Source organism: Pipra filicauda, unplaced genomic scaffold, assembly GCF_003945595.2.
Source record: "Pipra filicauda isolate LSUMZ 115617 unplaced genomic scaffold, ASM394559v2 scaffold76_size2844353_pilon, whole genome shotgun sequence".
Classification (NCBI taxonomy): Eukaryota; Metazoa; Chordata; class Aves; order Passeriformes; family Pipridae; genus Pipra; species Pipra filicauda.
The window spans coordinates 2,641,183-2,663,689 of record NW_024104942.1 but is presented as its reverse complement, the minus strand read 5'-3'; positions in this window follow the sequence as shown (position 1 = coordinate 2,663,689).

The window sequence follows — 22,507 nt, the reverse complement described above, 5'->3', positions numbered from 1 at the left end:
AGTGTTTCTGACTCAGGTGTTTGGTCCACTTTCATTCCTCACAGAAACATGAAGTCTCCAAATTTTTATTTGAATAAATTTGCATATTCATATCTACTTGAAAATTTTAATATTTAGGCTAAAAACGCATATTTTCTGATGCACGTTGACACAAATTTGACCAAGAATCAGAGAAGAGAAACAGTGTAAACATAAAAAATTCAGAGAAAAATCTTCTCTAGATGCCTTTAAATGTCCTAAATATCTGGGTAAAATTCAGTTGAACTCATTTACCTATATTAAGACAAACCTACTGCAAATCTTAATGGAGCAAATTAGAAATCAAGAATAAATATGATGTGATGAACACACAATGCCAACTGTAACAATGTTAACATACCAGTGAGCTGTAGTGTATTTATAAATGCTGTAAATATTTTAACATTTTCATCCTTAAAAACAGAAGCAGGTTAACTAGAGAGAATAAAATTTGAATACAAGCAAAATCAAAGTGACATTATCATAATCTTGGGACTTCATATATTCTTTTCAACAGTCTCATTGAGTTATAGTATGCATGCAAAGTTGTCCCTTTCTTAGTGAAAAGCACAGCTGGCCATGACTTGACATTGCACCTTCCAACAGCTCTGTAGGCATTACACTCACTTCAAACACGTGCTAGAAAGCCTACCTGCTGCCATATATTATCTGGCTTGTTCACACACCTCGTGGCCAAATGAAATGTTTTGTAAAGCCAGTCATCTATTCCACTTGACAAAAAAAAGGACATGTTATTCACAAGATTTAAAATGATCATTAGAGAAAAGGAAGATGGTTCTGGTGAATAGCCAGAGCCTGGGACAAGTTGAGTTTCAAACACCAAGGACATTACTCATGTAAAAGCCTGAGCTTGGCTTCCCTCAGGAATGGGCAAAGTTCCCAGTTCCTTCAAACATCTGTTTGATATTACCAGACTCACTAGGGAAGGATTCAAGGGTTGCAGAGCTGGCTCAGAATGTCTTGGCCATGGAGGCAAAGTCCAATTTTCTGGCAAAGGGAGTTTAGGAGGCCAGAGGGGAAGAGGACTTGGAGGGGTCAGCTGGATTCAAGAAGAAATGAGGAACAGACCAGTTCCAGGGCAGGAAGGATCTCCCAGGTTAGCCAAACAGCAGGATAGAGAGGGGAGAGTGCAATCTCAGGAGGATCTAGAGGCACATAGGAAGACATCAGGCAAGTCTGGGTGGAAAGGGGCTACGAGAGAGCCATGGAGCATGGTGAACACAGACACTGTCCTTCCTCTCTCCTTCTTCCCTACCTGTACTACTTCTCAGTCTCTGACTCCAGCTTGTGTGAACAGGGGTGATGCCCAAAGAAAGCACTGTACTAGGGAATACCAGGCAAATGAACTGCAGGGGTATGGCAGTGTACCTGAAGTTACTTCCATTCATAGAAATGGTTTGGCTATTTTGGAGAAGTTTCCTGGGTATTCAGTTCAGCATCCCACCTTTTAGGTCACAAATATTGCAGCAGCTAGTTGATTTTGACACTCTTGCAGATCACAGTATATCAGACTTCATAACTGATTGATTTGTCTAAGCTGACAACAACAAAATTTGTGGTCCAGGGACAGCATCCAAAATATTAACACAAAATGATTGCCTACAGCCAGGCCTGTTTGGGTTTCATCCACATTCAGAATCACCACCGTAGCCTAAAAGACAAATAAACCACTAACACCTGAATGAGGGAAGAACTGAAATAAGCACAACACTGCTTTTTTTTCTCTTCCTGCTGGGTGAGCTCACAAGTTACCTTAAATCGTGCAACCAGCATATGGTGTGTCTGGCAGATCAGTGGTGGCACACACAGAGCTGCACATATCTGGCCCTTTGGTGCCTCAGTTGGTGTGTGTTGGCCAGACAGGTGCTACCCACAGCCCTGTAAAGCCCGGCTCAGGCCACACCACGGGCAGAAGGGCACAGCTGCTCACAGCAGCTGGCACCAGATAGAATGGCAGCAGCACAGCAGATCCCACAGCTCTCACTGAAGGAAGAACCCCAGCGAGTTCAATAGCTGTTTGTAAGAGTAAAAGCTGTGTGGCCTTTGTGATGTGACCCAATAATAACATTGCAGGGACTGAAGAGGAGGAGAATAGTGGTAGCACACAGCAAATAAAATATGCAAAATATCTGCATCTGGTTGAAAGAAAATGCAGCAGCAGAGTCTGTTGTCTGGATAATTTTCCCAAACAAGCTATAGGGTCGCACTCAGATTCCAGACAGCAGATCTGGGTCTTCTCTAACTGAAACAAATGAGTGTTTGCCAACTACTTCAAACGAAGTGTTTAAAAACGAGACTGTTAAACAGCTAAGGGAGCTGATGTAATCATATTTTAACCCAATTATCCTTTCCAATATGTATTTGTCAGCATTTAATCCCATCTGCCATTGTGCTGCCCAAATGCCTAAATTGTATTGGTCCCTCAAGAGTTCTCTAGTCTTGGCTAACCTAACAAATTCTATGCCATATGCAAATTCTAATTTGCAAATGTTCTCCCTCATTTCCAGACTCCATTAAACAACTGGTCTTATTATGGGCACTCCTCAGTTCATTCTTTGCCACTTTGGAATTTTACCAATTTTTTCTGGTTTATTTTCTACCACTTTGCCAATCTCTAAGCTGTGACATCAATTTACCTCTTAAACCCTTGAATACATAGATGCTTTACTAAACTTTTTTGAGAGACTTTGAAAAAAAACACTAAAAAATTAAAATAACCTAAACCATGGATTTCCTTTAATCCCTGTTATGCTGACACAACAAATGGATGCTAATAAATTTGAGAGTATTTTTCTTTTCAAAAAGATATTCCTCTTTATTACTTTTATAAATTATTTTTTTTTCTACAGATATTTCATGATTGTCTCTAGTTACTATTTTATTCCATTTACCTGGGGCTTCAATGAAGTCCCTTGGTTCCAAATTTCAAAGAATATTTTTAATACTTTTTCAATAAATAGGTGCAATATCTACCATCCAAACTACTATAAATTCAGGTAATGGCCTATATCTTATCTTCTGATAAAAAATAATCTGTGCCTCAACCAAAGTGATTTAATTCAAATCTAAGCACACTCATAGTAGGGCAAAACCAGTGTAAAAACTTATGAAGTTTAATACTAAACGACATTTCTGGTTTTATGATTTAAGATTAAAGTCCCATGAGCTACTTTTTTTTTTTCTGTAACTCTGGTTCATCAAGACATTTTAAAGTGAAAGATTCTAATTCTCCATTTCATTACAGACTCTTTAATAACACTCTTGCAGGGGAAAAGAATATTAGTGTATGCGAAAATTAGTTCCAGTTGGATTAAATGTATGCTTGAGTTCTATGTTGAGCTGAAGCTTGAGATGAAAAATAGTATGCGTTTCACTTGTGTGAAAAGTCTATTGATATAATCCAAAGTAGAAAACAGTTTTCATTTGCACCAAGCAAGTTTCTTGCAGAACAGTAACTTAAATGGTTATTTCAGCTGATGGATGTAGGTGGCCGAATTTGATTGAACATTTAGACCCTGTGTTTCAGAGACAGAGCCATGTTAAGAGCAGAATTTAACATTTGGAGCCACAGGAATGGCTCGTTACTATAAATGTCTGCAATACTAATCAAGAGAGATAATGTTCTAGTCAGGATAATAATTAACATTTAACTGACTTGCAAATGTAAAAAACAGGACTCTCAAAATCCAGGCATCAACAAAGAGAAAGAAACAGGCGTCTACTTTTTTTAACTACTTGAATTCCTCCCTCTAGAGGACTACTGTCATGCTTAAAGGAGATGATAGCACGTTGTAGTGTAGTCAACATTAGGACACCCAGTAAATGGAGATTGTATCTTCTGTTGTGCCTGGTATAACTTTTGTACTCTGAGAGACGGCCAAGTTTACTGCGTACAAACAATGAAAAAAATGTAGAGGATTCCGTCAAGAAGCTCAAATGTGAGTTAAAAGCAACAAAGTGACTGTGGTGTAATCCTTACTGCTTATATATGCCAGAATAATATCAACAATCTTTTTCCAGTACAACCGCCAGCAAGCAAGGAATAGTACTAGACTAAACACAGAATGTAAAAGAGCATAGAGAATTGGGGTCTGTGCTAAAGGAAACGTGAAACCCCAATGAATGGAGCAGAATGAATTGCAGACCATTCAGAACAGCATTATAGGTTTCCCACGTGGGCAGTAACAGCAGAGTTCCATGTGGTTTTGGCAACAGTACAATTTGCAACAACAACAAAAAGAGTTTGCTGAATTATTTAAGCATGAAATCAACATACCTCAGACAAAAATAGCCAATGTACGTTAAGCAAAATAACTTAAAAATTAAGCACTGGATCTGAGGGAATGCAGTGACTTTAATTCACCCCACTTGGTACCTATTATTTCTCTGGAAATGCAACCTGAATGTAAGCCAGGATATCCAAGGCAGAGTATTGCAGGGAAAAAATGGCTGAAGAGGTTTCCATGCAGTGTATTCATTAGAGTGGGCTGGAAGAGGGAGGAGTTTTATGAGGATATACACCTCCTTCTCCTCCCCTCCTTTTTCCCGGTTTAGCTTTGTTAAAATCTTAGTGATGCAACCCCTGCCATGCCTGGTTTTATTTGCTTCTTAAATGTTGTTGTTCATGGAAACATAGGTGCCTGTGGTTTTTCAGGGATGAGAAGAGAGCTTTGCAGGAAAAATTTCTTTTCCCTTTCTCTCTTAACTATTTTTCTTCAAAGGTGAAGAGAACAACAATTGCCTTTGGCTGGCAACTCAAATTTCTATTGTTTTAGGTTCCCCCCCTCCCCCCCTTTGCCTGCATAGTACTCTCACAGCATAAACACATAGATTTTTTTAGAACTTCTATTGCATATGGCATGGCCCTGCACACTGCTCACACAGTAAAGTCATGGGAGAAATTGAGGGTGAGAACAGAGGCTGTAATGTATTCATAGACTTTTCAGGTTCAAAAGTCTACTGCATGCAATGCATTGCAAGTGTCAACAGGTTTTCAATGAGGCAGAAGCACTGCCCAGATGTTCAAACAACAGAAAGGCAGAATAACACAAACTATCAAACATGCACAGCAATCACAGGGGAAAAGGTGCAGCAGGGTTGGATCTTTTTTTGAAAATTCAATTTTAGAGGAATTCTCTTTCATGAATTTTCTTGGGAGAAGCAGAATTCACCAGGAATCTTTCAGACCTCCCTCCTTTTGGCAGAAGGTCTGAAAGGCTTCTGGCTAATTCTGGTTCCTTGCAGCAGGAAGTTTGTCAACCAGGGAGCATTTACTTTACCACATCTCAAAGGCAACAAAAGCTTGTGGCAGGACTGTGCCTTTACCATGGGCACTGCTGGGAACGGTGTGGCTTCTCCAGTACTGTGGCTGGGAGGCAAGAAGCCCTGAGGCTGTGCGAGGCTCCCCTTTTCACTCCTCTCTACCCAGGAAATAAGAGGAGTTGAACAGCAATTTTGTGTGTTAGTGGTGATCTGTGAGACTTATGGGCGGAGTGGACAGCGAAGAAATTTTGCTAGTCCTACTGCCCCAAATACTACCCTGTATTGGAGGTGCTGCTGAAGGCAAAGTTCTCCAGAGAGAAATGGTGTTTCCTGCCAAGCCTTGCTGAAAAGAAATTCTACTTTGGTGGACAGTGAATCAGTTGTCTGACATTGTGAAAGCTCGTGCTTCATTAGAAGTCAGCATTAATTACTTTTTGTAGAACACACAGAAATGAAGCTCTCTTATCGACGTAGTACTAAGAAATAAAAACAACAAAGTCTGAATCAGACTACAAGAGGAAGTGAAACTATCCACTAAAGGCTTCTAAAGGCAGGAGATTGTTAATAAAAAATCAAACCATCATTTAATTACTTTAGTAATTACTTTAGTAATTAAATGAATGAATTTAGAAATGAACGAATACAACAATTTCTTACAGAGAAAGGATGCCGCTATAGGAACAAATATTGCATTCAAATCTGAAAATAAATTCCTTTATTGCTCATTCCAAAAGTGTTTTGGAATTACTGAGTGTTAGGATGAGGAATCAAAAAAATCCCAAATCCAACCACGTTAAACAAATAGTCACTTATAGGAATAAGTTTTCAGTTAATTAAGGAGGAGTCTGACATCAGAAGATCATATTTCAGTGACCTGAGAGGAGAAAAAAAAAAAAAGACTTTTTTTTGGACATTGGGAAGGTCAGCTCTTTCTACAGCAGCAGATCAAGCATCTCAACTTTAAAGAATGACAGAGAAAATGAAACGACAAGAAAGCAGCCAAAAAGCAATTTGATTCTATGAAAATAAGCAGCATCAAAACTGCAATACCACCTCCATTTTGGGACTGGCAAGATCCACCCTCTTAGTTTTCTAATTCTCCAGAAATACTATTCAAAATTTTTCTTTATTACCACTGCTTATACTAATATACACACACAACACACATGTACAGTTAGAGTTACAGATGCTTGGATACTAAACCCTCCACTCCCACAGACTTCTCCCTCTAACTCTCCTGGGTGCTATATATCAAAGGAGTATTTATTTTTCTACAGTGGTGCAAAACTAAGTTAGTGAAAACAAGAGTTGGGTCTCAGTGCTTCTCTGAAATTTGCTGTCCTACTTTCCAGCTGTGCAAGGCAGTAGGAGTGGGAAACTGCAGAGCAAGAGGTCGCCAGTGGCACTGGTGCTCCTCAGAGTATTCGGAAGGGTTTGAATCCACACCACTGTAGTATGAGCTATTGTTTCCACTGTTGTTCCCCTAGTAATCCATTTAGGCTATTTAATGTGGTGTGGGAGGAGGAGTGTACTGAAATAAGAAGGGGAAAGTAAGGGCATGAGAAAGATTATGCAAATGCTTTGGGGAGGGTTTTCAGTGTGTCTGTTTTCTTTGTAGTCGCAAAACAAAAAAGCCTTATACCTGAATTTTACCTATTACACACACCCCCTGAGATTTTCTGTTTGTTGCTCCTATGCTATTTTTTGAACTAACTTATACCTCTTCTTAGAATTCCATTTGAGATGCACTGCACATGCATTCACAGAAGCTACAGTGGGACCAGTGCTACACTGGATAATAAGGCTACAATGTATTGCTTTAATTTCACTGGAAGGTAAGGAAGTGCATTTTAAGAATCCATATACTTTCTCCTAAGCTGCTTACAGTGGTGTGGATTCTAGGTTGACTAATGGGGTTGCAGCCCTCATGTGCAGACCCAGCTGCTAGAAAAGTTATAATCTGAATCACTGTCTCAGCCACTGTATGATTCGTATACAGTATTAAATTTGATTGCAGTTTAGAAAGGTAAATAAAATGAAATTTTACTAGTGTCAAGAAGGGATTTTAATTTATTTTAACTTAAAAGCTGTTGTCAAGTTAGTTAAAAAATCTAGTTTCTTCCTGCTATGCAAGAATAACTTTCTGGCTTATTTCAAAAGACTGTGATGTAAGTTAATTGCTTTTAGTAATTTTCAACATCAGTTTCCTGTGCTACTTTTGCATAAAGGATTGATCTGTTTGGACTTTTTTTTTTCTGACATCCACAGAATCCAGACCACAACAGTAGCAACTCATTTCCTTATACAGCAGAGAACTTCTCCCAGTTTGCCCTTTATGGTTATTCGTCACCAGTGATTCAGAAAGTGTCTGCAATTCTATATAGCCTTGTAAAGTATTTTAATCTTTTTCAGAATTATTTTCCTTTTTTAGGCTCAGTGCCACTTTCCAGGGGATTTCAAACTAATATTTAAACTTATAAATCTAGTTTAGCAGAATTGTCTACCTTAAAACAGTCGTTTAATCATTCTCTCCTAGGAAAATGAGCAGGCATTTTGGACACTGCTTATTGGTATATGCATCAGCATTATGTCAACATCAGTATAACAAAGAAAAGGTGACAGAAACAGTTGTCATGATCTTTGAATCAGCAGTTCGACCTCTGGCTGCATGCAGATTGTACTCCTCCTACTCAGGCTCATTGAAGAGGAAGAGGATACTCAGGAGATACTCATTAACATATGCAAAAACTTCTCATTTTATATGTGGAAGGCATGACTGCATGTCATAGGAGCCTGCCTGCAAAAGCAAAGTCCCATCCTACAGGTAAAACCACCTGTGAGAATCAAGAGCTCTAACAGTCACCTCTGCAGTCTAAACTAAAGAGGTATGATTTCCCCTTTATGTACACAAAGGCTAAACTACATAGCAAAGCAAAGCATGGACTGTATGTGCTAGACTGCTTCTAATACAGAACCTAGCCTGAAAATCTGTCTCCTAAATCACTTTATGATTGTTACTTAAGTAAGTGGAGACAAAAGAACACATTATTGTTTTCAGACTTCCTAATATAAAAGACAAAATGGTCTATGCACGTAAAATCAGACACGATTAAAGTGAAAAATACTGAAACTTGATTGCCTTTACATTGACATATCAAACAATGAAATAAAGATTCTAAGAACTTACATCTAAAAAAACCATTTGAAAATGGGTTGCTACTTTTCTTTGAATATTTATTTCCACTTATTTGATATGAACTTGATAGAGTTAGTACTACATTTAAGGAAAAGAATGAAGTGCTCTACTGTGTCACTTATTTGCTACTTGGGATACTCAGTGCAGAGGGAAACAGCTGTGCTGCCCACATAAAGCATAAAAAAACCCCCTTTCTGCAATAATTGTTCAAAATAGATTATTCTTGTTCCTAGCCATACCTCATATTTTCATCTCTTTATATTGTCTTATCAAACAGATAAGATTTGGATTTTCATTGCTTTAAAAAGTTCCCTCCCCACTACCAGGTACCCAAATTCCAGGCCCCCAGTTTTTGTCAATTTTTTTTTCAGTTTGAAAAGCTCAACTTTCCTGTTTGGTACGAGATCCCTTGTTTTTGTCAGGCCTTTTTTAGCTTGCAGGGTCTCACTGGTGTGAGGTGGAGAGATATTTTAGGAACATGGAAGTACAGCTTTTAGTTTCACCTTGCTAATACAGAATGGAGGCACATAGCCTCATTCTTGATGAAACAAAATGCAAGAAGGTCAACAGGAAGGCAATAGGCCTCTGAATCTGAAGGAGATTTTGCTTTTGGTCTAGTCTAAAGGAGTAGAGTCTATCAGAACCATGAGTGTGCTTAAAGGTCTACTTTATTTTTTAATTTATTTTTAGGAGAGAGGTTTGCTGAGACCTACATTGTGATTCTAAGGTATTTTTCTGTATCACTGAGCAAGTCTGAAATACGTGTGCAGTATAAACTGTAAGCAGATTAAAGAAGGTTTTACCTTGAAAAAGAAATAATATTATGGACTGCCTTCTGTACTTGCATGGAAATGGATGGCATGCAGAGTAGTATCTGTTTGACTGACATAAAATAGCTGAAATCATGTGGCTGAGTTGCTGGGTTTGCTGTGCCTTTTGGGTTAGTGTACAGAGAGCACTCACTGTTTAAGTCTTGATCTCACCACCCATAAAATGTGAAAGACACCATTATCTGGCTCACAGGGATGCTGGGAGATTACGTAATGTTTTCATAGCTATTTTAAAATACGAAGTACTGTGAATTATGCAGTATAATTGCTGAGAGAAAAGACTTATCCTCTCTAAAGAAAACGAGAATGACAAATTCTAAAGAAAATTATTTTGGAGAGTGTCTTTAACTACATTAATCTACACTATTTATCTATTTGCTAATTAAAATTATTTTAGTCTGTTAGAAACAATCAGAACAGTTTACATGAAAAAAGACACCTGACTGTAGTTGTCACTGAAGTGTACTCAATTCATTGAGAAAATCATTAAAAAGTTAACACTGTACTTTCAAAAGGTCCCCCTTATTCCACACCATGTCACCCTGAGCTACTTAATAATTTAATTCTTTCTGTGTCTGTGTTTCAAGTTGGTTAAATCTGGGCTGCTAAGTGGTGCTTTCCTTTCAAGGGATTCATTTACTGAGGACTCCTCTTCACTCTGATTTAGTCTTTCATCTTGCCTGGATGCTGCTTTACTCATCACTAATTCACACCACACATCACAGGCTACATCAACATCTGCAACTTCTGGATGGGAAGTTTTCATTTCTTCCCTTTAAGAATATCTGTCATTCTGCAGTCCCAGTCATCAGCTCCTAACAACCTTTCCAGCTGTACCAAAATGCATTCTGAATAAACATTGGAAGGAAGGAAGCATAAATATTTGACAGCATTCACAGTCAAGGCAGGTTATTAAGTGCTTTGAGTTTCAGAAGAATACTCAAGACTGTCTTCCAGCGAAGTATTACAAGTGATTCTCCAAGTATTTTTTAATCTAAGTAAGCTTTTATTTGGGAAGAGGCTTTTAGTTTCTGGATATGAGAAGAGAAGATTGTGGGCACACACAGCATTTTGCAATTTCATTTTCGTTTTGTCTGTTTTTGTGATTATCATATTCTGCATACCTTAATCTTTGTTACTCAGAATTTTGAGCATACCCAAAATGAACACTGTAACAGAAGTTAAAATGAGAAATGAGTGACTTCCTCCCTGTGGAGTTAGTTAATGCTTATCCCACAGGTCCAAATTTTAAATGATTTTGTCATCTGAAAGACAGCTTCATTCTCTCATTCTCCATCTGGGAGGTGTTTAATGCTATGGTGTAGTAATATAAAAACTACAGAAGAAAGCTTTAGGGGGGAGAGTAAGTAGCTTTTATACTCTCACAAAGTCTTCACTAGAACTTCAGCAATTTTTCCACTAATGCCTATGCTACTACCCATTTAAGTACCAGTGGGGTAGAACTGAAGCCTATGATGAGCATATTATTGGAAAGTCTGTCTAAGGAAATTTAAAAAATATTTTTTTAGCTATGAGGCCCAACAGTTGCTCAATTGAATTAATAGTTTATTTTAATTTGAATTCTAAAATTTCTAGTTTTCCTTACCAGGCTGACTTCAGAATAACTTCAACAACTTAGTCTAAATTAGGTACAAGTATACTCCTTCATTAAAAAATTAGCATAAATATGTGCAATTCTTCCTATATTTATAGCAACACCAGCTATCTGTTACAAACTTCCCTGTACGCACATATGCCATAAACAAATAATTGCAATCACTGTTCTAATCTGTTCTCCTAATCTATAGCCTATTTTATTTCTGGAAAACTTGTGGTCTGGGCTGCTGGAGGTCAGGAAATCCTTGCTCCAGCCCTCCTACACCTGTGCAGAGCTCTACTGCATCTGCAAAATTAGTCCAGCTGGGGCTTCTGGCACATGTGCCTGCACTGGTAGAGCCAATTCTTCAGATTATAAAACACATAGATTTAGCAAGATTTTTCCAGTGATATCAGTAGAACACTTTTGGTGTTGGAGCTTGGCTGGATAACATTCCATATTAAAACATGGATTTTTGACTAGACATTGGCCTAAACTTAATGCTTTTTTCCAAACAGTCCCAAAGACTGAAAAAATACTGAAAAAAATTACTAACGTAGTGGATTTGTTTTACAGTTAATCAAACATGACCAAATACATTTTCCTATCTGAATTTCCATTGCAGGCTCCCTTTCTTTTTCACTTAATGTGAGATTTGCCATGCAGTAGGGGACACAGCTCCCAAACACAGAATCTGCAGATGGTATCTACAGAGCAACCCCTATAGCTCATTCACAGGAACATACTGGACACATAAACAGCAAATCCATTCTGCACCTTTTTTTGTTTCCAAATGAGGCATAATCATCATCACAAGTTATACTGAAGCATACAAACCCAAAGTACATACCCATACTAAACTGACAGTAAAATACACCACAAGATACCACAGTCAACCTGCCTGTACATTTATGAACCTTAATAGAATAGGAATTATCTTGTACATGCAAAAAATGTCACATGCCAGCCAAAAAACAGACACATTCAGCACTGAGCACTCAGTATTTAAGTACTTAATTCCTGTCATCTAACAGAGCAGCTCTAACTACAGGGCAATGAAAGACCAGACATCAGAATAACCAAGCATGTCAGTTCAGACCACAACGATAAGCTTCTGACAGAAAAGGACAAAAATCAGATAGCTCCTACTTCTGAATTTCCTTGAGGTATAACTGTACAGGCTTCAATGCAAAATGTACAGTAAAGTTTCGCCTTTAAGATTTTTTTATAATGGACATCCATCTCACATCTTAAACTCAATTATTAGTGAGAGCAATTTAGAGTATATAACGTCTTTTGGCACTCGCATTTGCATGCAAATACTTGAGGCTTTTTTTACATATCACACTGTAGTACATAACTGACCTCTGAGGAGACAAAAAACAGCAGGAAAAAATATACTTACTGCTTTTAAGAAAAACACTTAGAACAATATGAGCATAACTAATGTATGATTTGTAGCACATCAGTATTAAATTGATGAATCTGGCTTACAGCAAGCCAAATTTGGACTGCAAAATCCTACAAAATCCTACAGCCTGTAATAACTTTATGAGCAGTACTAGTCAGCACAAAATTTGCCCAGGAACATAAATACTAAAAAGAATATAGTAAAATATGGAAGTTGTTTTAAACTTTTTAGAAAAAGGTTTAATTGTCTGTGGATGAAGTGTAGTTAAATAAATGGGTTTTATTTGTTTGCTAGTCTCATATGCCCTGGATGCACATACATTTGAAAATCTTGTTTAACCTGATTTTTTATAAGTATCTTGTTCCATTTCAAAGTAATCTTTTAAATGTGTTAGAGTAACAAGAACTCATATGTCACATATATTCACCATCTTCAATTTGATAAGCTAACTAGTGTAGAGGCATAAATTGCATTTTCCTGCATGTAGACTAAGTACATTATTTTTGTCTAATCCTCTATTTTACACCAAATCCTTCCCGAGTCACCTTAAAAATTCAGAGCAAAAAACAACATAATTTTACAATTTCAAATGTGGACATGTAAGTGGGCTATACCATTACCTGCAACTACCAGAGACAGACACATAGCCTGCAGACATGCCTAAAGTGTACAATAAAACAGACTTGACGTGTCTCCAGCCCTAGTGGCATATGTTACAAGCGAGACAAAATGGTTAATAAATATTTACAGATCTTGCATCCAAAAAATTAAAACTACGGAAGAGATTAAATCCCGGGTCTAGTCGAATGCAAGGGATATTTCGTGGCTGACTTCAGTAGGTTAAGAAAATGCATGTATGCTGCAGTGCTAGGACAAGCCAGAAGGCAATGCCTTTCCCTCTGTGCCCTTACAAGCACATGGTTGGCAGCTACAGAAACAGCACATGCTATACTGCAACCTTGGTGATGCTCTCAGAGCTCACAGGCAAAGTCTAGCACCATAACCCAGAGTGTTACTGCGAGATCAAGGGTTGAACCATACAGGTTCAACTTCCAGCACGTCAGAAATAAGGCACTTTGACCTTCAATATAAGCTACGTTTACCTATTCTGGTTGCTAAACCAGAGACACCAAGATCCATTCACTAATTTCATATTTGTTCCTTCAGAGAGAAAAACAGAGCTCCTTCTAGGTTGAAAAAAAAATCCCTCGCACCAAAACGCAATACTTTAGATGAACTTCAGAATATGCCAAGGAAAAACTGAACAGGAATAGTTAAGTGACCTCTAGATATTGGTCTTACAGGCAATTGTTCCACAGAGAATGCATCGTGCTCATAAACATAACTGTGAATGCAGGGTTTGTTACAAGTGCATTTTATATAAGACATGTCAAAAATGCTATCATTATGCATGGATGGATAGAAAGTATAAATTAAATATTTCGAAAAAGGATCAGAGAGTTCTTGTCCTCAGCTACATCAGAAACTGAAGTCAACTGGAAAATGAGTCCTGCTTTCCTTGGAATTTCTAAAATATTAGGTAAGACAGGCATTTTTGGGTGAATAGATGCTAAGAAAGCAGGCTGTTCATACTTGAGAAACTCTATCTTGACAAGATTAAAGTGATGTTAATTATCTATATCCAAATGTGTTTGGGATTTTTTATTTTTTTATTTTAGGACCATGGTTCTTTCTCCAAATGAAAACCAATGCCTCAAGATTGGTTTGGTTGTGTTGTGCTCCTCAAACACAAAGATCAAAACTCTTATTTCAGTCAGAATGGATTTTAAGATCAAAGACTACAGTGTCTTCATGTGACAGGACACTTTGCGTCTTTTACTGTACATTTCTCCATTTTGAATTAATTTTTACACTTCCCAGAGCCAACAAAAAAGAAAACTCCCAACAAAAACTATAGTATACAAAGCATAGAACTATAACATTCTTCCTATGTTTTCATAGCTCAGGAAACTGTAACAATACTGTAAACTAAACCCAATCTAAAATAGCACATCCCTAGATGGAACAGAAGGGACAAAAATATCTGTGAAGCTTGCCAAGGCTTAGTATGCATGAAGCCATTTTTATGGTTTTTTTAATACAGTGTATTACAGTTCAGACTTTTTCTTAAAGATCTTTTGGATGTCATAGCTAATACAGAAAGATGTTATAGAATCTGTGGTCTTCAAAACTGCACTGCATCATTTAGGGGTAAGAAGGCAAGAAAGTAGTTCATCTCATGCTTACATAATTTTATCACTATGGTCTAAACACTTCAGCCTTCTACAAATCAATCCAGGAAAATCTAAGAAGCACCCTCCACAGAGTGCATGATCATCCTTACCACGCTTGGCATGGAAAGTTGGGGTCTTATTTATTTTAGGCAAAACATCTTTTACAAATTATTCAGTTTAAATAGGATTTAAAAGCTGTTCTGCCTTGATCATTGAAATGAAAAATCAGTTGTCAGCTCCTGACCAACATAATCATCCTTTTCTTTTATTTAGAGTATTAGAGCAGGGCATACGAAGTTGTTCTAAGGACTGCCAACTAAACGTGGAGTCAATGCCTGATGGTGATGATATTTGTAAGACCTTTAATGAGGTAAGAAGAATGACTGAGGCATGTGCTGGCCAATTTGTGGATGTACTAGAACTCATTGATGTACTTTGAAAAAGCCTCTAAAGGTTCCAAGAAGCCTCCATCCAGAGGGCACGTAAAGAGACTCATAAGCGATGAGCATCCTAATTTATTTCCATCTGATACTGAATTAACTTGTCCTTTCTAGTCTTTCAAATTTAGCAACACCTTCCTCTTTCAGATTTCAAATGTGTTGATATATTTTAGACCATGATATAGATGTGGATGATATATGAAGTGGGACTCTGAAGTTCAGATGTTCACTGGCTCACACTGGCAAAAAACATTGTGATGACCACCTGGTTACACTTCCACGTTGTCAATTTTGTGTTTTAATTCATTTAATATATGCCACATCAATTTGATTTTTTCAAATTTCTGCGCCATTCTAAGTTGAAAGCTTTACAAAGCACTGTTGTTAATACAACCTTGCAAATGAGCTGATCTGACAAAAACTTATTTTTCTGATCCTCGAACAATATTCTTTACAATACCATTGTTTCAACCTGTATGAGTCTTACAGGCCGTTCTATTATTTCTCCCATGTCTGAAGTCAGGTGAACAACACCTATAATTACTTGACTTATCCCATGTACCATTATAAACAATAGGACATAAGATTTTTTTTTCCTAGGCCTCTGAAAATTCCTCAGTTTTCCAAGACTTATTGAAAATAAATGTTAGCAGTCCAAAATGCTCATGAGATGCATTTCCTAAAATACTTGGAGGAAATTTCTATAACTGTTGACTCAGCTGATGTTTAAAAGCTCTCCAGAATATCTTCAAGAATGGAAAATAATTAATCAACCTATCCCTTTAATATATTATCTACCTTTCCTAGTTATGGAATTGAAATATTTATTGAAAACATGTACTCACCCCATGAGTAAAGACATTACCTTTTTAATCTAGCAATGGTATATAATTGATTTATTTCTTTAATCTTAATATATTACCATTCTCTAATGACCATAGACTTTTTCTACTTCTTTTACCTCCCTCATAAACTTTCTACTAGTTCTACTCTTTTTTTTTTTTTTCATTTTCATTTGCTGAATTATCCCTCCTCTAGATTGAAATACTTTTCTCCTACTACATATGTTTCTTTTTAAATCAGTATAAGGTTTTCTTTCCTAAATTTGAGGTTTTAGGTTTAGGGATAGAAAAGTAAAATCTTGCCAAGTACTGCCCAAGTATGACCAATATTTATATTTTTGCCTTATGACTTAACTCATAATCAATTACAGATTTATGAGCATTAGGTAGGATTTTATTATACTCATATATATCTCAACTAATCATTTCATAATCAGAGCAACCACCAATGTTTAGTTCCAAGATCAGTTCCTACATAAGCATTAAGATGAGGATTATTATGGATTTCCCATGGAAGATGTAATGCTTATCAAGTCAGGAAATTGATATTTATAATTTATAGTTTTTGAAAGAAATTCCAACATTCTCTGGCACAAAGGTTTCAGTGTCTGAAGGTCCCTGATCATCCGGTCATAGACATTTGACATTATGCTCACAAGCAGGTTTTTCTGGGCATGCTCTTCGTTTATGTTGGTACTTGCCACAGATCCCCAAAGCCCCATGCATGCTGCCAGCAAGGGCATTTTGACAACTAAACTATGCTCAGGAATGTATTTTCCAGCTAGTGAGGAATTTGGACCCCTTTGCCAAATAGCGAGTTCTAATCATACAAATTTAAATACAAGCAAACAAAGTTGAACATATATCCACAAACAAGAGATTCTGAATTGTATTATTACCCAAACCCATAACAAAGAATCACTTCTCATATCATGCTGCCCTAGACAGCTTTTTTCCTAATACTTTGAATATAAATAAAATAAAATAAACACACCCTAGGCAGACTCCCTCTGAAAGCCTTCTGTAGTATGTAACTCACCTCCTTTTCTCAGTCCTACAGAACAGGCAAGCTACTTACTGAAAGTTTGTTAGGAAAACTAGTAGAACGTGGGTTAAAATTATTTTAGTGTCAGTTACAGCTGCCTAAAACTTTGAAAATTTAGGCCATTACCTTTGCTGGATTTCAGTTAACCCACTCATGTAAAAACGTTTTCCTGTCTTTGTGACATTTGTGTTAGTATCTGTGAATCCAAAGCGCTGGGTAAGCATAACGGATCATTAATTCCCTGTTCAACTAATGTAAGTATCAAATCATTGCAGACTTCAGATTAAGTGGATCATCCTTTTCCATAATTATTTTTTCAGACAATTGTTGTTGCTTTTACAGAAAAGAAATTTTTATATGGACACTCCTTTCCAAAGGCTTATCCAAAAGGGAACTCTCAACATTTGGAACATTTCTCATTTGTAACTACAACTGGAATAAAGTGGATGATTTCTAGTGACAGTCCGTGTTGTGCTACTGTTTTGGTGATACTTGCTGCTGAACTACATTAATTTTATTGCTACAACCTGTGTACTTTCCAGTGACCCATATGACATCTAGGTCTGCTGCAAGACATGCATCGATTCCAGATCGTATCAAATATGTAAATTTTCATTTTCACTCTGGAAACTGAGGTTCACATTTGAATGTTTCACAGAAATACACACTTTCAACCATGGCTGCAGGCTAGAGTTGCCTTGTGTAAGTCATCCATTTTTAGAACTAACTGTACAATTATGCGGTTCAAGTCACGCAGAAGATCCACGGAATTTGTGCATATTGCTCATATGCCTTTTTTTTTTTTTTTGGTTAAAGCATTTATTTGTACATAAATAGATCTGAAACGCAGATAAATGGCTGTGTTCAAGGAATCAAGGATTGTAAAGGAGGCCATGTCAAAGGACATTTTCCTTGGGTGACTGAAAGTCAGTATGGTACATAAAGTTAAATTTCAGAAGGCTTTTATTAATCAGTAAATTGCAGTATTTCTTCCATTACCAATGCACTTGGAAAACATTTCTCACATTAGGCAATTAAAAAGGCAATAGCACTGTTGTCTGGTAACTTCGGAAGCACTTAAATTACAAATTAAAACAAACACTAGAAATAAAATCATTATCTTTTGTTGCTTTTGACTTCTGGCCTCACAATCAGAAATCAGGGATGCAGTGCATCAAGGCTGCCTGAGGGTTGCTAAGGAAAGCGATTTCTATTAAAAATTGGAAGTGAGGAGCTTCTACATCCAAATGAAAAAGGACATCACAGCATTTGTTTATGAAATAGGAGGATTTAAACTGTTTAATAAATATTACAGTCTCAACAAGTCCTCTTTAATGGCATTTGAAGGAACAAAGCTGTGCTGTATCCCTGTGTAGCACCACAAAAATATTCAAAACAAATCAAAATATCAAATATAATGTGGACTATTCTGAATATCGGTAAGAGGAGGAACCCTGTGTTAATCCTGTGTAAACCTTTGTTAATTACTGATGACAAGAATATTCTAAATATAAATAGAGAAACAAGTGCAGAAAAATAACTCACTTTTTTGTACAGCCTCTAACCTCAGCAGCTTTTGAGGTTCTGGCAAGTCCTGCTTCCCTAAAAGAACCTTTGAAGGTCCTTGGTTTTGACAGCTACACTTACAGAGCCTGTCATCCAGTAACATGTATATTCCCTTTTGATGATACCTGAGAGTTCTGAAATGTGTTGGAATTTCTGTAAAGAATGAAAGTGTAGTTTCAGACTACTTGGAAAATTGTTTAGGATAATTACCCTCAAGAAGCTGAATTTAACCAAATCTCCTGAACAGGTTTTCTTTGTTGATTTTATATGGAAAACCTCATGTTAGACTCAGACACCATTATTCAGATGGCCTAATTTTAAAAATTAGTGATCACTGTGGGAGTAGCTGGTGCTTACTCATTTTGAAAGTAAGGACAGTGATTAGAATGCATAAATTAAGCTGCCTGTTTTTTAAAATCTTGCACTTGAGCCTAAAATTTGTGTCACATCTCACAAGAAAGAGCTTTCTCACAACATTTTTGCTAGTGCCTTCTCTTTCCTTCTGGCCTGAAAAAATGAGAACAGTTGTCACTCTTTGTAATTAGTAGTTTTATCTTTGTATTTACTGGAAATAGAAAAAAAAACCCAACAAGAAAAAGGCCTTAAAAGTGTTGTTTCCATCCTTCCTCTTTCCTTGTCCTACTAGAAAAACCATTCTAGATCAGATTTTGGGTCAAGAGTCCTGTTTTATCCTACCTAGGTTATCTTTTTCAAAAACCAACTCAAGCAAGCTGGCATACTCTGTGGCCCACGCCACCAGAAATTCCCATAACACATAATTTATCAAACAAGTGGAGAGAGTCTGATGGGGGAGTCAATCATGGCTTTGATTCATGTCTGCTGAACAATTTGTTAACTGAGGTTGTCATATCAAAAATCTCTCTCCTTCTAGAGTGCTTGCCTGGTTCAGGGAACACAAGAAGGTGGGCACGTTTGGCAGCAAACAGGCACAAGTCCAGCATTGCGTGTGACTAATTCCACTTTCCTTCTTAGCCCCTGCATCTCTTCTGCAGCAACATCAGCTCTTTAGAGACAGTTCTTATAGAATTTTAGTTTTCACTCCAGTATTTTCACTGTCCTGCCATCCAGAGTGCTTTTTTCCTTCCTATTCACACTGAGCACTCAAATTCTCTTACTCCCAACTTTTAATCTTTTTCCAGGAGGAGACTCCTGTGGACGCCCTTCCCCTGGCTAGGTGCCGCCTTCTTTTTTATTGGTTAACTGCAAGCCCTAACCTCAAGGTGATTTTTTTCCCTTCCATTTACTCTTAGCCTTTGTAATCCCAACGCAAGTCTAATAGGGAAATGTAAAACCGGATCTGAGCTGTTTTTAATACAGTGTTGAGAGGTGGAGTTGGCTGGAGTTCAATTTTGTGCTGAACAGCTCACTGTAGCTCAATAAAGACTTGTGTCTGCGTTTCTGTTTATAAGGCTGGAGTAGAGTACAGAGTATGCTTTTTCATTTATAATCATACATGGACACAAGACAAACACCTCTTAGCTTACAGAAAGACAGGTCATAAAATGAACTCCCAGGGGGTTGGAAACCTACATTATCAGTCCCTTTTCTAGTGGAAGCAATGCACTCCAATGCAAGTGTTGCTTATGGAAGTTGTAGTTTGAAGTCTAAGCAAAGTCTAGGTGACCTGGGGCATACTCAGCATGATGTTCACTCAATAGACCTATTTTGCACAGGAATCAGCCACATTACAAGAAAAAAAGAAAGAAAGAAAAAAAAGATAAACCTTAAATCAGGACCTCCACCTTACTCCAAAGCAGTGTTTTCTGCACATATACGTGGGGAGAAAGGATGATTGGGACTTACAAATTCAGGACAGCATCTATTTGAAAACCAGATTGTCATGCTTAATGCATAAGGCCCTGCATATTGCTGTATTCAACAAACACAAAAGAACTTTCAAGGCACATTCTATGCCTGGTTTCAACACATAGCACAGAGGAGTTAGAGTCATGGGTTGTACATGTTGTGGTCACCATTGTTATGGTCCAGTGTGACCTCATGGTACCCTGCCCCATAAAAACACCTGCCCTGGTCACCCTCTGACTTCAGCCAGTCATCGTCATGTCAGAGTCACACCAGCTCCCAACAGCCTGACTGTGACCCTCAGCAGATGTTATACCTGGAATCTGAGCTGCCACAACAGCAGGGATTAACACACATATCTGTGTGGATGCATATATACATATAAACATACAAACAGACTTATACACCCATATATATTTTTATATATTACTTATTAATATATATTTAAAGAATTGCAAGATAGGGATCCTGCTTAAATTTTGGGCAGAAACACTGAAAAATGGTACAACTCCATGGCTTTTACTAATCATGCTTTAGGACAGCCTCCCAAAGACATGCTGGGCTGGCAGGGAAAACTGCCACACCCACAGAGGATTACCCAGGTCATCCCAGGGAGCAAACCCACTCAACCCTTCTCAATTTGCCTTTGGAGCAGGAGTATAGCACAACCCTCTCTGCTCTCATCCATGTTAAATGCAGACTCTGCTAAGAATTCCTGATACATGCATATCTGTCCTGAAACTACCCACAATAGGGATTAAAGAGATGTACAATTTAACCTCAATTCATAATCCCGCTTAAATCAGGAGCAAAATAAATCACTAAGAGCAATGACAGGACTGTTCTTGGTGCTCCACACATGACCCTGGCAGATCCCTTCAGAAGTACAGGAAAGGCTTCTGCATTCATAAAGGAGCATGTTACGTGTCCACAGAGTGTTGTGTGCTTTCCATGCTTCCAGGATGCAAACCATGGTATGGTTAGCTATTATAGATGTATTGAGTTGACTTTTTCAAAGACATAAATTACTTACTAGACCAAGTTGACTGTATCCCAGATATATTCCCATTTGCTAGACAGAGCAGGTCTCACTGGAGATACCCTCAACAGCTTCAGCAATTTTGCTTACTCACAGAGCCTACTCCTCTTTCTGCTTTTTCATTTCTAGTATTAGCAATTGTTTATTAGCAATTTATCCCCTGATTCTGGGTGCCAGTTTTGTCAGGGTGCTCTACAATCAGGGTGCTCCATTCACTGGGAAAAGTTACAGTGTGTTGCAGTTATTTAACAGCTGAGATCACTGAAAATCTGAACTACAGGACACCCATCCTTCTAGGAGCACCTTAACACTTGAAGTTTACTGGGCACTTGTGGTCAGTTTATGTCGTTGTTCAGGTTAGAGATGGCAAAGCATAAGATTTTTTTTAAACAGTCAATTCCTTCTCCCCCTTTAGTGAGGAGATGGGATTTCTGTAGCATTCATCCAGTCCAGTACTGAGCCACAAAGTTATTCCAGCAACACTATTTGTATCTAAACAAAATGAGAACCGGCCTGTTGTGCAAGGCAGACACTGTGCACCACTTCCCATCACACCAAAAGGAGTTCATACTCTGACTCAGTCTTTATAGGTGCCCCCTCTTTGCCTTTATATTAAAGTGCATGGTCTCTTTGGGAGAGATAACTGGAATACTATTCCCTGCCAGAAACATATGACTCTGAAAAAAAAAAAGATTTTAAGGAAGAGACTAATCCCATTACAAGGTCTGATACAGCTGCAGGAGAGATAAACTGGACAGCCATTTAAAAAATTTAGGTTGCTTATAATAGCCCAAGCTAATCTATTTCTTACTCACTGTATTTCCTAATTCCTTTCCTAACACATTGCCTACAGAATTTCATGGCAAATTATTATTTTTTAAACAACATTATATGTTAGCAATAACCAGAGTGCCCAGATCCTCACTTTCAGAGCATTTGAAGGCATGTTCAGAGATGAGCTTTTTCACCAAGCGTGTTGGATGGGGGATGGGTGGAAGTTTATATTGATCAGATTTATCCATAAAAATAATTTCTCAGAAATTTGACATTTAAGCCGATTTTTATAGTTTCTAGAAATTATTAAAAAAAAAAAATCCCAACCCAAACTCATAAAATCTCTTTTCTTTCCTTTTATCCCTACTCAGTGTATCCAGTAGTCTGATCCAGCCATGCTCTATTTTT